At 41.1% G+C, this 24,603-nt stretch overlaps 1 protein-coding gene and 1 long non-coding RNA gene across 7 annotated transcripts in view; one reads left to right on the top strand and one right to left on the bottom strand.

Annotated features, from left to right (window-relative positions):
• Window positions 1-9,228: 9,228 nt before the first annotated feature.
• Window positions 9,229-23,676, bottom strand: LOC125464524 (uncharacterized). 2 transcript variants are annotated; one of them, XR_007250028.2, is made up of 4 exons: window positions 23,189-23,676; window positions 15,459-15,536; window positions 14,380-14,497; window positions 9,229-9,576 (listed from the first exon to the last, which is right to left on the bottom strand). It is a non-coding gene; the product is annotated as an uncharacterized LOC125464524 (long non-coding RNA). The 2 variants fall into 2 exon arrangements; XR_009447294.1 differs by lacking the exon at window positions 15,459-15,536 and having other exon boundaries at window positions 23,189-23,673.
• The window catches only part of tpst1 (tyrosylprotein sulfotransferase 1), a 73,873-nt gene continuing 71,943 nt past the window's right edge, over window positions 22,674-24,603 (top strand). For 3 of the 5 annotated variants that reach the window (XM_048556978.1, XM_048556982.1, XM_048556979.1), the window contains exon 1: window positions 22,674-22,832. The gene's annotated coding sequence lies outside the window, so the exon portion shown is untranslated. The other 2 variants (XM_048556986.2, XM_048556980.2) reach the window with 2 other exon arrangements.

The raw sequence follows: 24,603 nt of genomic DNA, 5'->3' as shown, positions 1-24,603 counted from the left end.
TAAGACATTCATAATGCATAGAAAAATGTGGAAATCCAGAAGTTGCTTTCAGTGATACTGTGCTTCTCCCGAAGATGCATTGTTGCGGTCCCTCTAGACTGCAATCTCTAAGTAGTCAGTTCATCCACAGAAATTTCCACTTGTACACTGAATCTTGCTATAAAGTTGTCCAATAGGTTGCACCTTAATAAATAGTTATAACGAGGTGTAGTAGGGTATTAAATTCATAATTACTACAAAACACCCTCATTGATTCTAGAAAGCTAATTGTATATTTGTGAAAAATCAAACTTCTCAATTATAAAATTCCACATTTTTAATTTTAATTTAGATCTTTCATTATTTAGTTCACTGCCTGAACGTTTAATAAAAAGAGAATCAGTGTTACTAACTTCCAGGCTTGCTATCTTTGAGAAAGTTTGACTATGATGACTGCTTGCTAAAATCACTGCTGTTGGACACATGGAGATTTCCTTGATTTGGTGCCAGATTTAATCTGTCATTAGGAAAGGGGTAGTCCATATGCTGAAATCACGAAATCTTCATAGGAAGCTTCTTTGCGGCCAACATCAAATTCTGTTGTTTCTACACTGATGGGGAAATCTAACACAATGTATTGGTACCTTTTTTCAAATACAAATGAAGAAATTCTTATTTATATTTATAATTGTGTCGTGTGGCATAGAAATGCTTTCATTATTGCTGTGGGAACTACAGCAGAGTATTCCCTCCTCCTTTGCTAAACAGAGTTGTTGGACTTTAAACAAAGAATGGAGGATGATGGAACCGTAGTGATGTACAGCTGGAGGAGGCTGCGTGCCTCCAATTCTTCAAAACAGAGTCGAGATATTTATAGTTAACTCCATGGACATGATTAAGATACAGGAAATTCAGTTTTTGTTTATCTGCCAAATAAACAGTGACTGTCAGGATATATTCTTTCCAAGTCAATAGATTCCTTGATTTAAAAACTGTCAGAACCAAGGACACTAAGAACAGATTGTTCATCATAACCACAGAACATATGGCAACACCGTGCTGTAACACATCGCTCACCTTGCAGCAGAACCTAGTTGTTGTGATACACAGACAGACAGCCAAATCAAATCACCCCTCCTATCCCTGAATTCACAGCACAGTAAAATTAAAGCATTTAATAACTCAGACTGCCCCAATGGTTCCTAATCAGACTTTCTGAATAACAGATACCAGATACCAAGTTTACAGTTTAAACAAAAATTAACTATATTATTAATACAGTAGCCTTAGAGTAAAGTTAAACAACAAGGTAATCTAATAATGTCTATGATTTAAATACAATCTTTTTTGATTCTAGCCCCCATTCTGACATTGTTAAGGCATAAAGCGAAAGAAAAATAGACGAGTTGTGACTGCCATCGAGGTATCAATCACCTCAACTTCTCCACCCCTCTCACCCCCTCCAACCTCTCCCCTACAGAACGTGCAGCCCTCCATGTCCTCCGTTCCAATCCTGCGGACTGGGGAGGCGCAGTTGTAGTATGACGCACTGACCTCTACATTGCTGAGGCCAGACACCAACTCTCCGACATCTCCTCTTACCACCCCCTGGATCATGACCCCACCCCGAGCACCAAACCATCATCTCCCAAATCATCCGCAACCTCATCACCTCAGATGATCTCCCACCCACAGCCTCCAACCTCATTGTGCCCCAACCCTGCACCACCCACTTCTATCTCCTTCCCAAAATCCACAAATCTACCTGCCCTGGTCGACTCATTGTCTCTGCCTTGTCCTGCCCCACAAAACTCATCTTCAACTATCTGGAATCCATTTTCTCCCCTTAGTCCAGGAACTCGCCACCTACATCCGTGACACCTCCGCACCCTCCACCTCCTCCAGAACTTCCAATTCCCCAGACCCCAATACCTCATTTTCAAAATGGACGTCCAGTCCCTATACACCTGCATTCCCCATGCAGATGGCCTCAAGGCCCTCCGCTTTTCCCTGTCCCACAGGCCCGACCAGTCTCCCTCCACTGACACGCTCATCTGCCTAGCCGAACTCGTCCTCATCTTCAACTTCTCTTTTGATTTCTCCCACTTTCTACAAACAATGGGGGTGGCCATGGTTACCAGCATGGGCCCAAGCTATGCCTGCCTCTTTGTAGGTTACGTGGAACAATCCCTCTTCCATACCTACACTGGCCCTAAACCCCACCTCTTCCTCTGTTACATTGATGACTGCTTCGGCACCGCCTCTTGCTCCCAAGAGTAGCTCGAACAGTTCATCCACTTCACCAACACCTTCCACCCCAACCTCAAGTTCACCTGGACTATCTCTATCACCTCCATCACCTTCCTGGACCTCTCTGTCTCCATCTCAGCAACCACATACGAAGCGACATCCATTTCAAGCCCACCGACTCCAACAGCTACCTAGAATATACCTCCTCCCACCCACCTTCCTCCGAAAATGCCATCCCCTATTCCCAATTCCTTTGCCTCCACCGCATCTGCTCCCAGGATGAGGCATTCCGCTCCCATACATCTCAGATGTCCTCGTTTTTCAAGGACCGCAACTTCCCTCCCGCAGTGGTGAAGAACGCCCTCGACCATGTCTCCCGCATTTCATGCAACTCATCCCTCACACACAGTCCCCGCAATAACAAACAAAAGAGATTCCCCCTCGTCTTCATGCACCACACCACCAACCTCCGGATCCAACGCATTATCCTCTGACACTTCCACCATCTGCAATCCGACCCCACCACCAAAGACATTTTTCCCTCCCCACCCTTGTCTGTTTTCCAGAGGGACCGCTCTCTCCGGGACTGCTTTGTCCATTCCACACTCCCCTCCAGCCCCAACACTCCTGGCACTTGCCCTGCAACCACAAGAAGTGCTACACTTGCCCCCACACCACCTCCCTCACCCCCATCCCAAGCCCCAAGAAGACTTCCCACATCAAGCAGATGTTCACCTGCACATCAGCCAATGTGGTATACTGCATCTGCTGTACCCATTGTGGCCTCCTCTACATTGGGAAAACCAAGCGATGGCTTGGGGGCCGCTTTGCAGAACACCTCCGCTCAGTTTGCAATAAACAACTGCACCTCCCAGTCGCGAATCACTTCAACTCCCCCTCCCATTCCTTGGACGACATGTCCATCCTGGGCCTCCTGCAGTGCCACAACAATGCTACCCGAAGGATGCAGGAACAGCATCTCATATTCCACTTGGGTACCCTGCAGCCCAATGGTATCAATGTGGATTTCGCAAGCTTTAAAATTTCCCCCTCTCACCTACTGCATCCCAAAACCAGCCCACCTCGTCCGTGCCTCCCTAACCTGTTCTTCCTCTCACCTAACCTCTCCTCCCACCTCAAGCCCCATCTCCATTTCCTATCTACTAACCTCATCCCGCCCCCTTGACCTGTCCGTCCTCCCCGGACTGATCTATCCCCTCCCGACCTCCCCACCTACACTCACCTCAACTGGCTCCCTCCCCGCCTCTTTAACTTGCCTGTCTCCTCTCCACCTATCTTCTCCGCCATCCATCTTTGATCCACCTCCCCCTCTCTCTCTATTTATTTCAGAACCCTCTCCCCCTCCCCCATTACTGATGAAGTGTCTAGGCCTGAAACATCACCTTTTGTGCTCCTAAGATGCTGCTTGGCCTGCTGTGTTCGTCCAGCTCTACACTTTGTTATCTAGAAGAGTTGTAACTTCACTTAAGCAGTTTCTGTGATGCAACTTATCACAGACACCTGGGATTACATCTTGTTTTATTTCTGACAATCCAAATAGCTTACAGCAGGCCCCAAGGAATATTCGTTTAATTCTTGTGACTGAGATTCTATTCTCTGCACTTTTGATAAGTTTCTATTGGGAGGATAACCAGGGAGCAAACCTCTATACTGCAGCTTTCATAGCCACAACCTTTCTCACCAAGAAAAAACACAGCTCAAAGCCAATTCAACATTTGATTTCTCTTTGGTTTTTGTTTTCAACATGCTTTTTGTTCAACTGATTGGCACTGGCATCCCTGTGATGGCCCCTTGATAACATCTAGGCATCTGTCAATACTTGCGCTTGAGACTGAAATGTCTAAAGTGTTCTTTGAATAATGAGTATAAGAGGTCACGGTTTCAAGATAAGGGATAGCAGTTTTAAAACAGAGATGAGGAAGAATTATTTCTCTCAAAGAATCACAAATCTATGAAATTCACTACCCTAAATGTGCAGTGTACATGAAGAGTCAATTTAAGGAGATAGGAAGATTTTTATTTTGTAATGGGTTGAATGGCTGTGGAGAGCAGTAGGAAAATGGATTTGAGGCTGAGGTGAGATCAGCTGTGACTGTATCAAATAATGGAGCAGGGCTGAGGGGCTAAATTACCTACTCTTCTCAGTTTTTCTGCTTTAGCAACAATCAACCTCCTAAGCCAGGCTTCATAAACAAATATAAGGTTGTTTGTTCTTCCCTTTTTCAAACAACTGCTGATCACAGGCTGAAGGTCAACGTACAGCTCTAAATCAAAAATGATTTAAATAAATAATGTAGTGAGCGTTCTAACGCAGTGAACATGAAATTCTGACAGTACATGAACCAAGATTTGGTTACCAGTACGATCATAGCGCAAATACTTCTGGGGGAATAATATTCCATGTAAATACATGAAATGCAATGAAGAATTTTAGATAGATAAGAGTTCTATTCAAAGCGTCAACTTTATCAAAACATCAGTTTTGTTCAAATCCTCTGAAACCAGCTGTACTGTATCACATGTTGCCTGCTGGATTGAAATATGTAAATATTGTCTATTTTTAAACAGGTAAGTAAATTTATTAAATAGAAGACAAGGGAAGTTAATAAGGAAAGAATGATTTCAATAAATATCACCAGTAGTTTAATGTCCACACACATAAAAGCATGTCTCTCAGTGACATATAGTCACACATCACAGAGAGATGGAGGATACAGGCAGAAGCTTTTTACAGTCTCAGGATGAGAGACGTCCATAGGGATTACTGAAGTTGTTTAGTAAAACGCTCACACCAAGACTTCCGTATAGAATTAAAGTAAAATAGACATGAGATGCCTGTGTGTGGAACCACAAGAGATGGGTGATATATTAAACAAGTATTTTGCATCACCATTGACTATGGAGAAAGACAAGGAAGCTAGAGAACTTGGGTAAATAAATATTGACGTCTTGAAAACAGTCCATATGACAAGAAAAGAGGATTGAAAATGCATAAAAGTAGATAAATTCCTGGGACCTGATCAAGTATATCCTAAGATATTGTGGGAAGCTCAGGAAGAAATTTCAGGGCCCCTAGCAGAGATATTTGTATCATCCACAGCCATGGGGAGGTATTGGGAAACTGGAGGGTGGCTAATGTTGTGCTTTTATTTAAGAAAGGTTGCAAAGAAAAGCCACAGAACTACAGACCAATGAGGCTAACCTCAGTGTTGGGCAAGTTGTCGGTGGGGATTCTGAGAGACAGGATCTACATGAATTTAAAGAGACAAGGACTGATTAGGGATAGTCAGCATGGCTTTGTGCCTGGAAATTGTTGTCTCACCAACTTGATTAAGTTTTTGAGCATGTGACCAGGGAGATAGATGAGGGCAGAGTGGTAGATGTCGTTTACTTGGACTTTAGTAAAGGCATTGACATGGTTCCACATGGTAGACTGATTGGTAAAGTTAGATCACACGAGATTCAGGGACAGCTTGCAATTAGATGCAAAATTGGCTTGATGGTAGGAGATAGAGTGTGATGGTGGGAGAGGTTGTTCCTCAGACTGGGGGCCTGTGATCAGTGATGTACTGCATAGATTGCTACTGGGTCCATTGTTGCTTGTCATTTGTATAAATAATTTGGATGAGAACATAGAAGGCACGCTTTGTAAATTTGCAGATGTAATCAAAATTGGTGGTCTAGTGAACAGTGAAGACGGTTATCTAAGAATACAGCAGGATCTTGATCAGCTGGGCCAGTGGGCCGAAGAGAGGCAGACGGAATTTAATTCAAATAAATATGAGTTATACATTTTGGTCAAACAAACCAGGGCAGGACATATACAGCCACAGCCCTGGGGAATGTTGTTGAACAAAGAAACCTAGGGGTTCAAGTACTTTCTTCCTTGAAAGTGATGTCACAGGTAGTCAGGATAGTAAAGAAGGCTTCTGGCATGCTCCCCTTCATTGGACACATCATTGAGTATAGAATTTAGGCCGTCATATTGAGGTTACACAGGACATGCTGACTTGGTGGCTCAGTGGTTTGCACTGCTGCCTCACAGCACCAGGGACCAGGGTTTGATTCTACTCTCAGGCAATTGTCTGTGTGGAGTTTGCACATTCTCCCTGTGTCTGTGTGGATTTCCCCCAGGTGCTCTGGTTTTCTCCCATAGTCCAAAGATGTACATATGCTAAAATTGCCCATAGTGTTCAGGGATGTGTAGATTCGGTGGCTAATAGAGGGATGGGCCTGGGTGGAATGCTCTGAGGTTTGGTGTGGAATTGTTTGGCCAAAGGGCCTGTTTCCACACCGTAGGGATGCTATGAGCTATGATTGATTGACGAGGCTACTTTTGACGTACGGTGTATGATTCTGGCCACCCTCCTACAGTAAGGATTTATTAAATTGGAACGGGTGCAGAAGAGATGTACAAACATGTTAACAAGACTGAAGGGTTTGAGTTATAGGGAGAGGCTGAATAGGCTGGGACTTGTTTCCCTGGAGTGTAGGAGATTGAGTTGTGACCTTATATAGGTTTATAAAATCATGAGGGGCATAGATAAGGTGAATAGCTAAGATTTTTTCCTTCGGGTGTGGGAATTCAAAACTAAAGGGCATAGGTTATAGTTTAGAAGGGAAAGATTTAAAGGGTACCTATGGGGCAACTTTTTCATACAGAGGGTGGTTGTATATGCAACGAGCTGCCAGAGGAAGTGGTAGATGCAGGTACAGTTACAACATATAAAATTTGGACAGGAACCTGAATTGGAAAGATTTAGAGGCATACGGCCAAGCACAGGCAAATGGGACTAGTTTAGTTTGGGAAACCTGGTTAGCATGGATCAGTTGGACCAAAGGGTCTGTTTCCATGCTGTAAACAGTACCTAGCATTTTTATCATTTGTACAGTCCAACATTAACTGTCAAAGTAGTATTGGGCCTGAATTTGCTAAGGAGAATTTTAACAAGCTGTTTATATTAATCTGTAAGTCATTTACTAAATTGGCAAAGAAATATCTTGTCCATTGAATTGCCACAGATTGCTAAGCAATTTGCATAATTTTCCGCGTAGTCTCATGGAATTATATATCTCACAAAATTTCTGCAGAATAAATAAAAATTAAGTTCATCTGAAAATTAGGGTTAGTACTTCCAACATGAGTACTCTTTTAATGTCAAGATTCAAAGACTTACAATTCCACTTGACATCTCCAGGTGAGAAAGCAGTTACATTCCTGTGAGTGATAGATATTTTGAGATATTTAAAATTTTGTATTTTTAATTTTATCTGCCTTATTAGCTTTTTCCCACCTAATCTAAATGCACTTACCCCTCCTTTATTTCACTTTGTGTACCTGATTTGGCTCTAATTCACTCTCCCTGCCTGTTTCTTTCTTAATTCTTCCGCCTGATTGGTTAAAGAGAGAGACTGTAGGCTCCATTGTTTGTCAGGTTTGCCGTTGCCCATTGCCCTTGCTATGTGAATGCCAGTTTACATGTAGAACGTAGAATGATTCCAAGATGGATCTAGGCCAATAGGCCTTTCATGACCATGCCAACTGTCTGAAAGGCAAATCAGCTGCTCCCTCTCTCCACCCTTTGTTTCTGTAGTTTTACAGATTTTTTTTTACCAAGATGAAGGGTGAGGGGATATACTGCAAAATCAGAGTGCAGAATTCTGTTTTTCATCTGCAAGCAACATTATGCATTTTAGAATAAACAATACCTACCATTGTTAGCATTTGTACAGTTTACCTTTAACCCTACATCTTGAATCTTCCTTGCAAATACTGGTTATGAGCTAGTGTGACATTCTAATGGAATATAGCCAAATTATGTTCTGGACATGGAATTTTAGTTCACCTTGATATCAATAAGCAAACAATTAATTAAGTTCACTGAAGATTTCGGTTGGCCTTCCCATTCAAAAATTTATAGTCACACCCAGTTTTAAAGCCATTAATTTCGGCAAAGTAGGCTGCTACTGATATTGCAATGTAGACAGCAGAAATCAAATAAAGAACAAAAGAGGAATTATGCCTTCTCCCTCTCAAACAATTCCAACAAACTTCAAGGCTTCGAGTTGAAAAGAAGAGTTCAACATAGAATCTGTTCTGGGTATGAAATAGCGCATGCCCAACTTTTCAACCTATTTAGAATTTGTCTGCGGACAAGCTTAGAAAACAACCAAGTGCTTCTATGCAATGTCAATGTTTTTATCTTTACTTACACGCAGTGCTCTCATATACATAAACGTAGCCTGAGCCAGAATGTGAAAAAGAGCACAATAAGCACAGTCTGTTTCCAACCCAGACAACTCCCTAAGGACCACAAGCTTATGTAATCACAGATATAAAGAAAGAAATTACCCAAGTGCTTTCAGGCAAATTTGCCAGAGTGTTATTTGCTCTTTCTGTTTTCTATATTGTCTGCTTTCCCAAAAGTTTTGATAATTCTCCAATGCTTGGTAAGTTCGTTTATATTAGCCATATGTATGGAAAGTTCAGCTCTTTGCCTTCTGGATGTGCATATTCATCAGGATATGTTTCCTCATTGTTTTGTCCACAGAGCTGAAAATCTGACTGAGTTTGCTATCTGTTGCTCAAATAAATCACTTGAGGGTTTTAAAGCTCAATTTAATAGCTGAATTTACAGTAAAGGCTGTGATGGAAACTCAAACAGCATCAGAATTGGAGGTCATATTCAATGTCATTTTCTTGTCCTGAGCCACTGGATTCTGACAAGTTATTACAACTGCAAAAAATAATCTTTTAATGCTTTCAGAGTTTATGTACAAATAACTGCTAAGGAGCAGCATGGTTGAAATAAGCAGTGAAAACTGATTGTTGTAATAAGAATGATGGGAAAGCTAGATACCAAACATTTATGGTTGGGGTATAGTGCTGTCACTAACCCTACTTATTCTAGTCTAAGAGCTTTTTAGTAGTCTGAGGTGAATGATCAACCACAAATAAGTCTCACAGAACAGGCCTTTATTTTACACAAAATAAATCAGGTTATTACATCTCAGAACAGGTTACATTGACTCTTAAACATATCAATTATTGTTAATTATTATAATAATTGTTAATAGGTAAAGACAGGTCTTCTTCAGAAGTTTGTGCCAGATTCCAATTACTGCCTGCCTGGATTGTCTCATTGTCCAAAACTGCATTATATTCCACCCCATCAGAGAGTTCAGAGTTTCCGCTTTATTCAGAGGGGATGCCATGTTGTAGTGCTGGTATCACTGGATTAGCAATCCCAAAACCCAGGCGAATGTTCTGAGGAAATGAGTTTGAATCCCATCATAGCAAATAGTAGAATTGGATTGAACAAAAATCTGGAAAGCAAAGCTAGTCGAATGATGATCATGTAAGCATTGTCAATTGTTGTAAAAACCTCTCTCTTCCCTAATGTCCTTTACGGAAGAAAATCTGTTGTCCTCCCTTGATCTGTCCTACAAATGACTTCACACCCACAGCCATATAGTTGATTCCTATTTGCCCTTCAGCAATTTGGCATGGGCCTGACTTTCCAGCAAGGCCCACGTCTCATGAATAAAAAGAAACCCAATCATATCCATCATTTTACCACAGGTGTCACTGAGAATCCTCACATTAATCTAAATGTTAACATTTTTTCTTTGCTTAGACTTGGCTTTGTAAAGATGGAGTTAAGAGTTCTTGGGATTTTTGGTCCTTGGTTACACATTATTTGTCCTGGTAGCTGACAAAACAATCCAAAGCATATATGGACACTGGCAGAACGCTTAATTCCTTTGATCAGAATGCATTTTGTTTTAAATACTGAACTTTACAGTTAAAGCCCAGATGATGCCTCAAGTGGTAAATGGTACAGTAGTAAACCAAAGCTGACAGTACTTTCTGAGACTTGATCTTTAATGTTGGCTGTAGCAGCTGATAGATCTTGGCATTCAGTGGTAATGAGGAAAATGACAAAAAAAAGAGCATTTCACTAGTAGCCATCACTGATTTTACCTGTCTAAACATTAGATGAAGATAAGAAAGAGTTTTACTAGAATATCCTTGCGGGAAAATGGCTCTCCCTCTGGCAAGCAGTATTTGTACAAGCTGGTGAGCAACTTGGACAAAATATCAGTGAGCAGCCTCTGTTAGTGGAATCATAATTTGTAAAAAGTATTTGTCACCACTGATCAAGGATTTAGAAAAGACTGTTAATATGCCTTTCACAACTCCACGGTGTCCACAATGTCATTAAAAGCTTAGTTATTTAGCTTTTTCATTAACCATGGGATGTGGGTATGCTGGCTAGGACAATATTTATGGTCTTGAGAATGTGATGGTGAGATGTCAAGTTGAACCACTGCAGTCCATAGTTGTGGTGGTGGTGAGGTGGGATGGTGAGGCATGGGTGTGAGAGGTGGTGGTGTATATATACACCCACAATGCTGTTAAGATAGGAGTCCCAGTACTTTGACTCAGTGACAATGAGTGAAAGGTGATATGGTTCAAAGTCATGATGGTGTATGGCTTGGAGGAGAACTTACAGGTAATGCTGATCCAGTCTCATGTACTGCATTTGTGCTTCTAAGTGGTAGACATTGTGTGTTTGGAAAGTACTGTTGAAGAAGACTTGGTAAGTTATTGCTTAACATCTTGAAGATTCAACTTCCCAATCTGCCAATTTGACTAATAGCACATTTTAGAATCCGAATTATGGTTTTCCACTTATGCTGATTGACCTAGGTATATGAGACCTGTGATTAGTGTTCAACTGCAGTCACACAGGTGAATGCTATTCTTGTATACTTTGTTCCAACTGAGGCTCTTAGTAGTATCCCTGCTTTTTGAGCTTTGAGAGCTGGGTTCAAGTCCCACCTACTCTTGAGGAATGAAATAGAACAGGCTGATAAGGAAAATATATTGCTGTACTGAAGGGAGTAACTGTTGAAAATAGTGGATAGGATGCAAATCAAGTGGGCTGCTTTGTCCTAGATGGTTTGAATTCTGGTCCTTTAATATAGGACAGATTGTTTTATATGTATTTCTCGTAATTTTCTTTGACCTTAACCATTTTCAGTTTGCTGTAAATTCCACTGTTCTACAAATTATTCCACTTGTACAAAATTAAATGTATTAATTAAGTTAAAGAAATCTATCATAATAATTTAATAATTTGTTAATTAATGCTTTAAATAATACCGCATAATTTGAAATTTATTAATCACTGTATGCTGTCTGGCTTTGAATCTTATTGGTAACAATCATGACTTTTATTTAGACATGAACATGACTACTTTACAGTATTTAAGCTATTGTAAAAAATGCACAATTGAGAATTATATTTCCTTTGTATCTTGCATGAACATTGTGGTTTCACTTCATGTACCTTTCTCTCCCTTTTATCTCATCCTTAATTCAGTCCTCTACACTGATAGAAGATCAAGCCCTCATGAATATAACTCAAAAAAGAACTTTAGCAAAATTAATCTAATCATATTTTCCTACTGTCATCCCCCCCCCAAACCAACTCATACTACTAAATCATAGATCGATTTTGAGTAAGCATTAATTGTTGTGTAAGTCTTCATCTCTGTTCTTAGCCTCAATGCAATCTTCCATTGTTTCTGTATTTGTTGGCTGGTACGTAGGTTTTGAAACTCGTGCCAGCTGTAGCTTAAGTCTAGCTGAAAAGAAATCCTAATATAAACATTCTTTTCTTTACTAATTCCAACAAAAAGAAACAATAATAAAATCTAGCAAATTTAATACTAATCTGCAAACTAGTAAAGCCCTAATACTAAAAAATAAGGGGGATTTGTTATCAACCAGACCAAAAGCCCTCAAGCCAAATGTAGAAGATAGCATAGACCCTATTTTTCTTTTCTTATTTAAAGGAGAAAGAAAGGCATTACATTCTGAAGCAAATCAATTGGTCAAACTAGTCAACTTTAAGCAAAACATATTTCATCTTCATACAACAGTTAAAATACAAAGTAAAACTAAAAGGAAAGAATTGGCTTAATTGTAACTTTATTGAAATGGCTAACAAAATAATATATACTAACTACTAAGAATTAACTGTTCCAATATAGTAACATTCCATAAACATAATAAAAACTGAAAGAACTGTGAATGATGGAAATCAGGAACAAAAACCAAAAATTGCTGGAAAAGCTCAACAGGGTTGGCAGCATCTGTGGAGGGAAATCATAGTTGACATTTTGGGTCCAGTGAGCCTTCCTCAGAACTGGGACAGCTAGGAAAAAGTTGGCTTTTATGCAGAATGTAGGGTAGAGGGAAGGTATAAGGAGTAAACAAAAAGTGGAAATAGACCCCAAAGAGAGGGAAGAACAGTTGGACAGAGAAAGGAGTGGATAAAGTTCAGGCTTACTTCCTTACTCTTTACTTTAATCTCCTTATTTCCTCTATCCTCAACATCCAAGGGCCCAAACACACCTCCCAGGGAAAGCAGTGCTTTACGTGTGCTTCACTTAATCTAGTCTACTGCATTCACTGCTCACAATGTGGTATCCTCTACACTGGTGTAACAAAGCGTTGATTGGGTGATGGCTTCACAGATGGCATTCTGTCTGCAAAAATGACCCTAAGCTTCCACTTGCTTGCCACTTCAACACACCGCCCTTGGTCCCTGGCCAACATCTCTGTTGCAGGCTCGCTGCAGTGCCCCAGTGAAGCTCAGTGCTAGCTGGAAGAACAGCATCTTATTTTCTGCTTGGAAACTCTACAGCTTTCTGGAATCAATATTGAAGTCTCCCATATCATTATCCTAATCCTCCATACACCAGGCCTTGTTTTCAGATGGTGGGGAGAAATGGAAAACAAGCTAGATTAATCTACAACTCAAAGCACCCTCTTAACAGTGTTGTAGAGTTTACAATGGAGGGTAGCCTTATAGGGTCATAGAGATATATAGCATGGAAACAGACCCTTCAGTTCAACTCATCCATGCCAACCAGATATCCTATATAAATCTAGTCCCATTTGCCAGTATTTGGCCCATTTCTCTCTAAACCCATCCTATTCAAATACCCATCCAGATGACTTTCAGCTGTTGTAATTGAACCAGCCTCCACCACGTCCTCTGGCAACTCATTCCATGCACGCACCACACTCTACACAAAAATGTAGCCCCTTAGGTCCCTTTTATATCTTTCCCCTCTCACCTTAAACCTATGCCCTCTTGTTTTGGACTCCACCAACCTCAGGAAAAGACCTTGAATATTTACCTATCCAAGCCCCTCATGATTTTATAAACCTCTATAAGGTCAACTCTCAGCTCCAGGTAAAAAAGCCCCAGCCCATAGTCAAACCCTCCAACTCTGGCAACGTCCTTGTAAATCTTTTCTGAACCCTTTCAAATTCAACAACATCCGTCTTATAGGAGGGGGACCAGAATTGCATGCAATATTCCAAAGGTGGCAGAACCAATGTCCTATACAGCCACAACATGACCTCCCAATTCCTACATTCAATGCACTGACCAATAAAGGCAAGCACACCAAATGCCTTCTTCACTATCCCATCTACCTGTGACTCCACTTACAAGGAACTATGAGCCTGTATTCCAACATCTCTTTGTTGAGCAACACTCCCCAGGGCCTTACAATTAAGTGTATAAGTCCTGTCCTCATTTGCCTTTCCCAACTGCTGCACTTCACATTTATCTAAATTAAACTGTATCCACCACTCCTCAGCCCATTAGCCCATCTGATCAAGATCCCATTGTACTCTGAGACAACCGTCTTCACTGTCCATTGCACCTCTAATTTTAGTGTCATCTGCAAACTTATTAACCCTACCTCCTATGTTCACATCCAAATCATTTATATAAATGACAAAAAGCAGTAGAAAAGAATGACAAAATATATTTATATAACACGAGAATGAGCACAGGATATAAGAAATGTACAGGGGAGGCGATGATCTAGTGGTATTATCGCTGGACTGTTAATCCAAAGACCCAGATAATGTTCTGGGAACCCAGGTTCAAATCCTGCCATGGCAGTTTGTGGAATTTGAATTCAATAAATATCTGGAATTAAGAACCTAGTGATAACCATGAATCCATTGCCGAATGTTAGGGAAAAAACCCATCTGGTTCACTAATGTCCTTTAGGGAAGGAAAGTGCCATCCTTACCTGGTCCGGCTTACATGTGACTCCAGACCCACAGGAAATTGGTTATCTCTTAACTGCTGTCCTCTGGGCAATTAGGGATGGGCAGTAAATGCTGCCTAGCCAGAGACACCATCGTCCCCTGAATGAATAAAGGAAAAATATATATTGCAGTGGGTAGTGTAACTGAAGACCACACTGGTCTTAATCTTCCAAAATTCACTTTCCTGAATGTCCCTTCCCAAAGGTCATGGATTTGTGTGGGACCTAACCTCATGCTACGTAGCAGTGTCAAGGTTCCCTTGAGGCGATCCCTCAATCTAACACCAAAGGTAAGAGATTTTTGTTTTGGAGTCCCTGTTAGCTACTTTTTCAAGGGATACTCCATCCTGTCCTTTTTTTTATTCTCTCGTGGAACCTGGGTGTTGCTGCTGGGATAGCATTTATTGCCCGTCCTTAGTTGGCCTTGAGAAGGTGGTGGTTAGCTGCCTTCTTGAACTGCTGTAGATCATGTGTTATAGGTGCACACTGCAGTTAGGGAGGGAATTCCAGGATTTTAACAAAATGACCTCTATCCTTGGAAAGTCCCTAATGGAAGAACTTATGCCAGTTGCTGCGGTGATTTGCAGGTTTCTCAAACATATTTGCATTTCTGGTAAAATAGTATTTCTGAAATGTATTTGACATTCTACATGGCTTTGACATGAAAAATACGGCCTGAAGTTCTACAAGAACAGAGGAACAATTTAGAGGGCTCTTCTTCCTACTGTTCTTCCACTTCTTGTTGCTCTAACTTATGCATTGTGTCCTTTATCAGTTCTTCCTCATTACTTGGTTCAATCTCTCTAAAAGGTGTATATTTGAGCGAAAGCTTTATATGAAGCATTCTTGGGAGATAATCCAGTTTACTATTCATGTTGGGTGATCCCTAAATGTAGAGAAAGGAACCTGTGTTGCAATGGTGCATGTATGTAACAGACACACACAAGCGGTAATAGTTAATTGAATATTGTCTTTCTGCTGCACAGGATGTTTCAAATTAGTAAGTAAGTTTGGTGGGGAAGAGGCAATAGTTAAGAAAAAACATTTTCTTATTGGCCTACCAACAGGCCAGAAGATATCTCTCACTCAGCATCTCTTGGCTTAATTCCATCAGTCTACGTTGTCTCAATCCTGTTATTCTTTAAAGAGAGACAAAGCATATGGTGTTAACATTTTGAAGGACATCAAGAGTTGACTAATGCACACCTATAGTTCACATTATTTTCAACAATAGTACTACATTTGACAAACAACAAGTAGTTTCTGATGGTAGTATGATTGCTACAATATGATGCATGTCATTAAGCATCAGTCACAAACTTAAATCTGAAGCATTGTGGGTAGGAAAATGTAGGCATGATAGATGCAAGAAATTCTGATATTAAGGCATCATAATATTTATGTAATGATGATTACAGTCTGTATAGTACATATTTAAATGTAATCCACGGAATCACACAGCAGAGAGCCATCCTTAATCCTACAAATTTCTTGCATTTCTGCTTCCAAAGGTATTAGAATATATAATGTTAATACATTCAACTACCTCTTACTAGTATGCTGTTATAGCCAGAGGAGAACTCCGCAGCAGATCTATGGTTATTGTAGGAGTCATTTAGCTTAATTGGCTGGTCTGCATTGGAGAGTGATGCCAACAGTATGAGTTCAACTGCCATGCCGGCTAAGCCTACCAGAAAGGACTCTCCTTTCCAACCTCTCCTCTCACCTGTGGTGAACCCCTGGTTAAACCACTGCCAATCAGCTCTCTCTGATAAGACAATAGACTATATTTTGGACTTCATAATGTAGAGATACTTTTATTTATCCTTGCCAGTCTTCTGCACCAAAACAAAACATTGAGTTAAAATAGAGCGTAAAGGTCTTAAAAGCCAGCATTTTTGTAACTCCTTACTCTTTCCAAACATTGTGTTTTCTGCATTCATTGAAAATGTGTGATGAACATGCTTAAATTATGGGTTGATAAAATGTGGAGCTGGAGAAGCACAGCAGGTCAGACAGCATTGGAGGAACGGGCAAGTTGACATTTTGGTGATAGGTGGATGCAGGTAGGGAGTTGTAGAGATTGGTTAGTGGGAAGGGTGGAGCGGATCGGTGAGAAGGAAGATGGACAGGTGTATCAGGTAAAGGAGATGGGAATGAGAGGGAGGGCTGGAGGTGGGGAGATCTTGAAGCTGGTGAACTTATGTTGAGGTCACTGATTAGTAGCCCCCAATGTGGAGTATAAGGCGTTGTCCCTCCAATTTACGTGTGGCTTCATTTTGACAGTGGAGGGGTCCCAGGATGGACATGGTGCCAAGGGAGTTGAAATGACTGCCAACAATAATTTGGTGTTGAATAGAGCATACAGAACTCAGATGCTCTGTGAATCAGTCACGAAGTCTGTGCTTGGTCTCTCCCCTGTAGAGGAGGCCACTTTGGGAGCAGTGGATTAATAGACCAGGCTAGAAGACATACAGGTGCAGCCTTGCCGGATTTGGAATGATTGTTTAGGGCCTTGGACGGAGGTGTAGGGGCAGGTGTAGAACTTACTGCAGTTGTGGGGAAAGATGCTGGTTGTGATTTGGTTAGTGGGAAGTGTGGAGCTGATGGGGGAGTTGCAGAGTGAGCAGTTCCTACATAACGTAGACAGGAGTGGGAAAGGAAAAATCTTTTGTTGTTGGGGTCTGATTGCAGGTGGCAAAAATGGTGGAGGATGATGAGTTGGATTTGGAGGTTGGTGGGGTGATATGTGAGGACCAGAGGACTCTATCCTTATTGTTGTTGGGGGGAGCTGTGAAGAGACAGGCATAGCTTGGACCTTTGCAGGTGCCCATAGCCACACCTTTGGTTTGTAGGAAGTGAGAGGAGTCAAAAGAAAAATTGTGTAGGAAGCGGCAATGGGGCGGCACAGTGGCTCTGTGGTTAGCACTGCAGTCTCACAGCACCAGGGACCCAGGTTCAATTCCAGCCTCAGGGAACTGTCTGCAGGAGTTTCCTTCAGGTGCTCCGGTTTCCTCCCACAGTCCAAAGATGTGCAGGCTAGGTGAATTGGCCATACTAAATTGCCCGTACTGTTCAGGGGTGTGTGAGTTATAGGGGGATGGGTCTGGATGGGATACTTCAAGGGGCGGTGTGGACTTGTTGGGCCGAACGGCCTGTTTCCACACTGTAGGGAATCTATGTGTGACGAGTCAAAGATTTAAGCAAGGTTCGCTATACTCCCAAATTACTTGATACACCATGAGGTAATTGTTATCCTAGCTCCAGTTGACCAGGTTTACTGAATCCAATGAAATATTAATCAGATAGCATGGATGAATACATTTGTGACGAAAAGAGCAAGAAAAGAGATGTCACACTCTTCTCTTTATGCATTATGTGTACAAGGGTGACGACAGAGAAATTAGAAAGAAAGGTTAAAGCAGAAAGTTAGAGAAAATATAAAACCAAAATATCAAGTCAAAACAAAATACTAAATGTCTACTCCCCAAAATGTAGCATGCTAAGTTAGAATGTACAATGTACATTTGGGTAAAATGACATACATGGGTGATCATTTTGGAGTTATGAAAATTACCACTTTGGGAATCCTCTATTCCACACTGTGTCAAGGCTTTAAATGATGCTTCAGTGCGTTGGTTCAGAACGCTCAGGAGTTTCTTCAATGAAATGCATTACTTTTCTGAAATTCCCCATGGACGTTTTTGTTTACATTTCTTACATGGAGATCACGGTGCAGCGGCAGAGGGTTCATTGCGGAGTCTTTGTTACATTGGTGCTACTCCAAGGCAGGTGAAGTTCCATCAAGGAGGTGGAGGGCTATGATAAGACTCCTCCTACTATAGGCCTCAGTGTCATTTTCTTCCTATCTTGTTGGAATACATGGGTTCAAAGGAACAAGGTGGAAATCCAATCCCAGTGGCTATCAGGTCACAGCTGCTCTGACATTTTATGCCAATTGCTCATTTCAATGAGCAACTTAGTGCAGACAATAAGGGAGCACAAGGACAATCTGCTGAGTCCACAGTTCCTTGTTTTATTTTTAACAATCTTATGAGATTGATGATCAGCATGTTGACCAGAAAGAATGTCCAAGACAGCATGATCGGATAACCACATTACTTGATGTTATTTGACACATTGTAGAGCCTGAGGAGCCAAAGATAATTTATTTCAACACACTTCCAGGATGAATGAGCTGGATTTGGACTTTAATTGTTTAACTTTCTGTTGGAAAGATGGCAGGTTTGAAGTCAGACCTAACAAAAAGGAAGATAGTCCTGGCTGTTGGAAATCAATCATCTCAGTCCTAGAACATCAGTACAGGGGAGTATCTTTGGACAAAAATATTCAGTTGCTTCATTAATGTCATTCCATCCACAAGGTCAGAGGTGGATTGTTTGTTGATGATTGCACAATATTCAGCACCATTTGGGTCTCTTCATGTACTGAAACTATCAATGTTAATATTGAGCAAGACTTGGACAAGATCCAGGCTTGGGTTAACAAGTGGAAAATAACATTCATTCCAGGTAAGTGCCAGGAAATTACTATCTCCAACAAGTGAGAATCTAATTATGCCCTCTTGACATTTAAGGCATTACCATCACTAAATCTCCCAGTAACAATATTAGAATCCCTACAGTGTGGAAACAGGCCCTTCGGCCCAACAAGTCCACACCAAACCTCAGTGCATCCCACTCAGACCCATTCCCCCTATAACCCACCTAAGCTCCACATCCTAAACACTACGGGCAATTTAGGCTGGCCAATCCACCTACCCTGCACATCTTTGGACTGTGGGAGGAAACCAGAGCACCTGGAGGAAACCCATGCAGACACTGGGAGAATGTGCAAACTCCACACAGACAGACACCCGAGGCCGGAATTGAACCTGGGTCTCTGGTGCTGTGAGGCAGCAGTGCTAACCGTGTGCCACCGTGCTATCCCATGGATATCCTGGATGTTATCTTAGATCATAAAGTTAACTAGAGCAGCCATATAAATATGATGGTGATAAGAACAGGTCAGAAGCTAGGAATTCTGTGGCAAGTAACTCACACCTGACTCTCTAAAGTCTGTCCACCATCTACAAGTCAGGACTATATTGTAATACTCTCCAATTGTCTGAACAAGTGTAGCAGGAGCAACATTCAAGAAGTTCAACACTAACCAGGACAAAGCAGCTCACTTGATTGGCATCTCATTCACCCTCTTCAACAGTGACTCCCTTCATTACTGACATACAGTTGTAGCAACGTATCATCTACAGTAAAAGATGCACAGTAATATTCCACAAACTCAGTCGAAAGCACTTTCCAAACTTGCCACCTCTACTACCTAGAAGAGCATGACCACCACTTGAAAATGGCCCTGCAAGCCACGGCAATAAATTATGACCTAGCCAGCAACACTCACGTATGTGAATCAAAAATAATAGATGACCAAATTTTAAAACTTCAATATGTTATTTGAACAAAGAAAACTTCAAATGAGTTAGTGAACTAAAATGCATTAAATTGATGAGTAAATGCTCAAAGACAATTCACAGCCTTTTGTAATTTATATATTTATGATAAAGAAACATAAAGGACAATTTTCTGAAAGACTTTGCCCATTTTTCAAAACTAGCCTCTGGATTTGGAGTGATTACAACCAGGGAAATATACTGGAAGTTTCTCAATGCTCAGTATCCCATCTGGGATTTCCTACTTCAACATGCATCTCCATGTTAAAATGACATATTGACGTACCACACTTCATTATTACCATATTGTTAGCATGTCATGTTGCTGTGAGAAACAGACAGTGATCAATTATACTGCTCCAAATTTAAGTCCTAAATTTAAAAAGCTCTTCTTTCAGCTGCCACGAAAACAATTGGCTTAAATCCACTGCTGCAAGCGCCTGAGGTGTTTAGCAGTAATTTTTCAACCACCCATGGTGCTGGGTCCTATTATTCAAGTAGGAATTATTCTCTAAATGCTGACCCTGAAAAATAGCCAAATCCATGCCAGGCCAATGAAAAGAATTGGCACAGGGAAACCTTTTGTGGCAGTAGTGATGATGTTCTCTATTGTCAATAAAATCCACCGACGCTAACTGCCAAGGGTCATATATGAAGAAAATTCATTTGGATAAGTTACAAGATGAGTGCAAAAAACAGGGAACATTATTCAGATGTTGCTAAACTGTTAAAGCATATACATTTTGATGGGAAACTAAGAAGCATACAGGGAATATTCTTACGCTTTTACAGATTTTCAGAATGTCAAATACCTTTCTCCTTTAATGGTAAAGTACAGTAATGTAAAATGATTGTTATTGTTGCTGGCATGGTCATTTTGGAATTATTCTGTACTGTGTTTGGCAGACTTAGAAGTTAGTAATATTTGCCATATTAAGTCCATAAGTGAATTTCAAAGTAGTTAGCAACTAACTGTAGAAAAGAGATTTCAATTACTTTTGTAGAATTAAAATATACTTGCAACTACTTTGAGCAAAGTATTTGATCAGAGAACAAAAAAAGCAACCCTGTGTAAATATCCACGTCAAAAGATTTATTTAATTTGCAGTGAGTTGGCATATGACTTCACCAGTATAGTATTGCAGTAATCAGAGTACTTCTTTGTCTCATTGAATACCTTTATTGCAGATGTTTTACAACATGAATCTTGAGGCACATCTTTCATGTTCCTTTCAGTAAACAATGTTCCCGTGAAGTATCATTTGTACATTATAATTTCTGTCCTTTAAAGAAGTGAAAACCTATCATTTTTATTAGGTCTTATTAAATTAACTTCAAAGCATTTGAAATGAGAATAATCACGTCTGACAAGTTTACTACTTCCAATTCCATAAGAATTGCTTAACTAAAATATTAGATTTGTACTGTACAAATAGTGCCTTTCACAAGCGTATTTCAGACTTTATTATTTATCTAGTATGTGCAGTAAGTGTCTACAAACAGCAATATGAAAATGGCCATGTATGTCAGTTTTGTGATAATTACTGATGGATAAATACTGTCCAGAAATAATTCGTATGCTTTTCTTTGAAATAGTCCTGCGGAATCTCTTATGAAAGTCAGTTTGGGATTTGGATTTAACATCTCCAAAATACAGCATCTCTAATGATGTAGCAGTTCCCCAGGGGTAACCTACATATTTTTGCTCAAGGCTTAGGAGTGGGTTTTCAATCACAATCTTTTCGACTTAGGTAAGAAAGTAGCTGACTGAGCCACAACTGATAATAAAATAGCACACGGTCTCTTCTTTCATTTCAACAGTGACTAAAGTGTTTTACTGGCTGACAAGCACTTTGGGACATCAAGAATCGTAGCTTTTTACAGCACAGAAAGAGGTCGTTTGGCCCATGATGTCTGTGGCAGTCATCAAAGTTTAATCTCATTTTCAAACATTTGGCACATAATCTTTTTATGCTTTGGCGTTAGCAGTAATCATCTAAGTGTTCCTTAAAAGTTTTGATGCATCCTGCCTCTACCACCCTTTCAGGCAATGATTTTATGAGATCATGAAAGGCATTAAATGAATTCAAAAGCCTTTCTTCCGCGTGTAAATGACCCAAATGCACAACTGACATTATAGCAGGGATTACCTACCATAAACACATTAATGTCTGTGATAACAAAGTGTGGAGCTGGATGAACACAGCAGGTCAAGCAAGATGCTGCTTGGCCTGCTGTGTTCATTCAGCGCCACACTTTGTTATCTCGGATTCTCCAGCATCTGCAGTTCTCATTATCACTGATGCGACATTAATGTCTGTGGTTGATGGCTGCCACATTTACTAAATTAAACTTCAAAAAGTAATTTGCGCAGATATACGTGGATGGTGGGTCGTGGAAAAAATTATGATGGGGTATTTTCTAAATCAACGCCGTTGCACACCTCTAGAGCAGATGGATCTTGGAACCTGAGCCTCCTGGACGAGAGGTGGGGAGATGACCACAAAGACAAGTCTTTCGGGAGGCAGGTTTCGAAGAATTAATGTAGGAACAAATAACTGCTGATGTTGGGAATCTGTACTAAAAACAAAAAGTGCTGGAAATCACAGCGGGTCAGGCACGAATCCCTGGAGAGAGAACAACCTAGCCTCTCGAGTCTAGATGACTTTCTATCGAAGTTTCATCAGTTTTCGAAGCGTTAAACTCCGGTCGGGTTGGGGGGCGTGGGAAATGACATTGGTCCCGCCCCTATGTACATCTCGCCCAATCAGCAGCCGGATGATGTCTGGCCTTGGCATTGGGCCAATAGGAGGCCGCGGTTGTTCGTGCCTGGCTGTCAGTCAGTAGAGGACGGGCGGTTGTTGGGGGCCAGCGAACCGGTGGAAAATGGCGGCCAGCAGCAGCGTCGCCGCTCACTCAGGGGGAGGCAGGGGACGATAAATCGGAATCGATTCATCGGCTGTTCCCGGTGGGTGAACATAGAATCGAACTGTTGGCCGACGGCTAACCGAATAACGATTGCTGAATTGTCAATCGACCGTTGGTCCTTTTATTTTTCTGAGCGATGACAACGGGCGACAGACAGCTCGAGACGGCGGAGTGTGCCGCTTCCTTCTTTTATTCCCACCCGCCCCCAAAAAACATAACCTCCGGTGCTGAGATGATCGGGAGCCGCCGCCCACTACAGTAAGACCAGCTAACCGAGCTCCGTCTGTTACCCCCGACCGCCTGGGCTGGAGCGGCTTCATGTCATGGTCACTCTGTTGGTCTAGTTTGTATGCACTTTGGGCAGGGGTCCCTGAGCTGGAGCTGCGAACGGCTTACCTGGCCGTTTCTGTGTTTTTTCTTCCCTCCTCACCCGTTTTCCTCTTCTGCTGCCTTCACCTCTTCAGAACCGAAACACAAACTCACTCGCACGTTCTCTTCTGTGTACACGTTTTGTATGTGCCTGTGTTTTCGTTCCGCGCCGTGATGCGGCTTTTGAGGTGTCTTCTATGTACGAGCCGTAACTAACTTCACTACGCAATTCGGCTGTAGAGGGCATCACTCTTGAACCCTGTTCGTATCTGTCTCCTTGCTCTCCAATATGCGTTTGTCTGGAGAACTATCTAGCTAGGCGTTCCAGTCTGGTTCATCAACCCAGGGTTATCGAAGTCGGTTTTCACCATTTTCTTGCAGATTCACCATTTCGGCACCAACTGGAGGTCCCACCTTTTGAGGGATTCGCCCTTTTATTGACTTAATTGTCAGTTCCGCAAGTTTAGAGGGATAATACCACACGTTCTGATATCTGCCATTGCTGTCGGTTTGTTTTTTTTAAACCCTGAAACCACCTGATTTCGATGGGAGCACTTTATGCTAGTGAAACTCAGCTGCACTGTTTATTTTTGTGGTTTGCTTTTTCTCTAGCATTCATTTTAATGTGAAAGTGCAGTTTATGTATCTGTCATTTGCGTGTAGATGGAATTGTCTTAATTTTTAAAAATGCCATATTCATTAACAGTCAATGGGCACTTGTAGTTTAGGATATTTTAATGCACTAACAACTTTTTAGTGGAGTACTAAGATATTAAATTATCAGGATATCTAATTTGAATATGTAAATGTATTTTGTTCAGAAGATGCTGCATCTTTATTTCTTGGAAGGTTAGATTTTGAAAGATTGTGGAAGAGCGGATATATGAATATAACTATATACGAATATACGGTTTATTAATTAGAGGTTAATTAAAGGTTATTGTGGAAGTAGAGTTTTTTTTGTACAAAGTTTGCTAGAAACCCCATGAATGCTGATAACTGGTTGTTTTGCTATAGACACTTGTATAGAGCTGTTTAAATAATGCTTAGTTGTCAGAAATTAGTTGGGGAGCAAGAAGCTGATGAGGAAGATTCTGACTGATCTCTCCGCTTTCTGAAAATGAACCTCTCAAGCTTTGGTTGAAACTTGATCGTTCACCTGGCAGAATGATGGAGGGAACCTCTCAATATTGCCTCCTAAGTAGGCTGTGACTTCACCCTGTGTTATAACATCAAAATTACAGTCTTAAGAACAGTCTGCAACTTATCCTTTTAGCTATCTGGATGAGTTTTTAATTTTTAAAACGAACCTTTACAGAGGGCAAGCCATGTTTTTCTTTTTTGTCCTGAAGTCTCTGGTTCCAATCATTAATAATGGACTCAAACCTTACCTACAAATGCGCTAAGACTGGTCTATAGTTTCCCGTCTTCTGTTTCCTTCC

Source organism: Stegostoma tigrinum, chromosome 27 (assembly GCF_030684315.1).
Source record: "Stegostoma tigrinum isolate sSteTig4 chromosome 27, sSteTig4.hap1, whole genome shotgun sequence".
In the NCBI taxonomy this organism is placed as follows: domain Eukaryota; kingdom Metazoa; phylum Chordata; class Chondrichthyes; order Orectolobiformes; family Stegostomatidae; genus Stegostoma; species Stegostoma tigrinum.
Note: the sequence above shows the minus strand (reverse complement) of the source record. Positions and strands in the feature narration are given on the sequence as shown.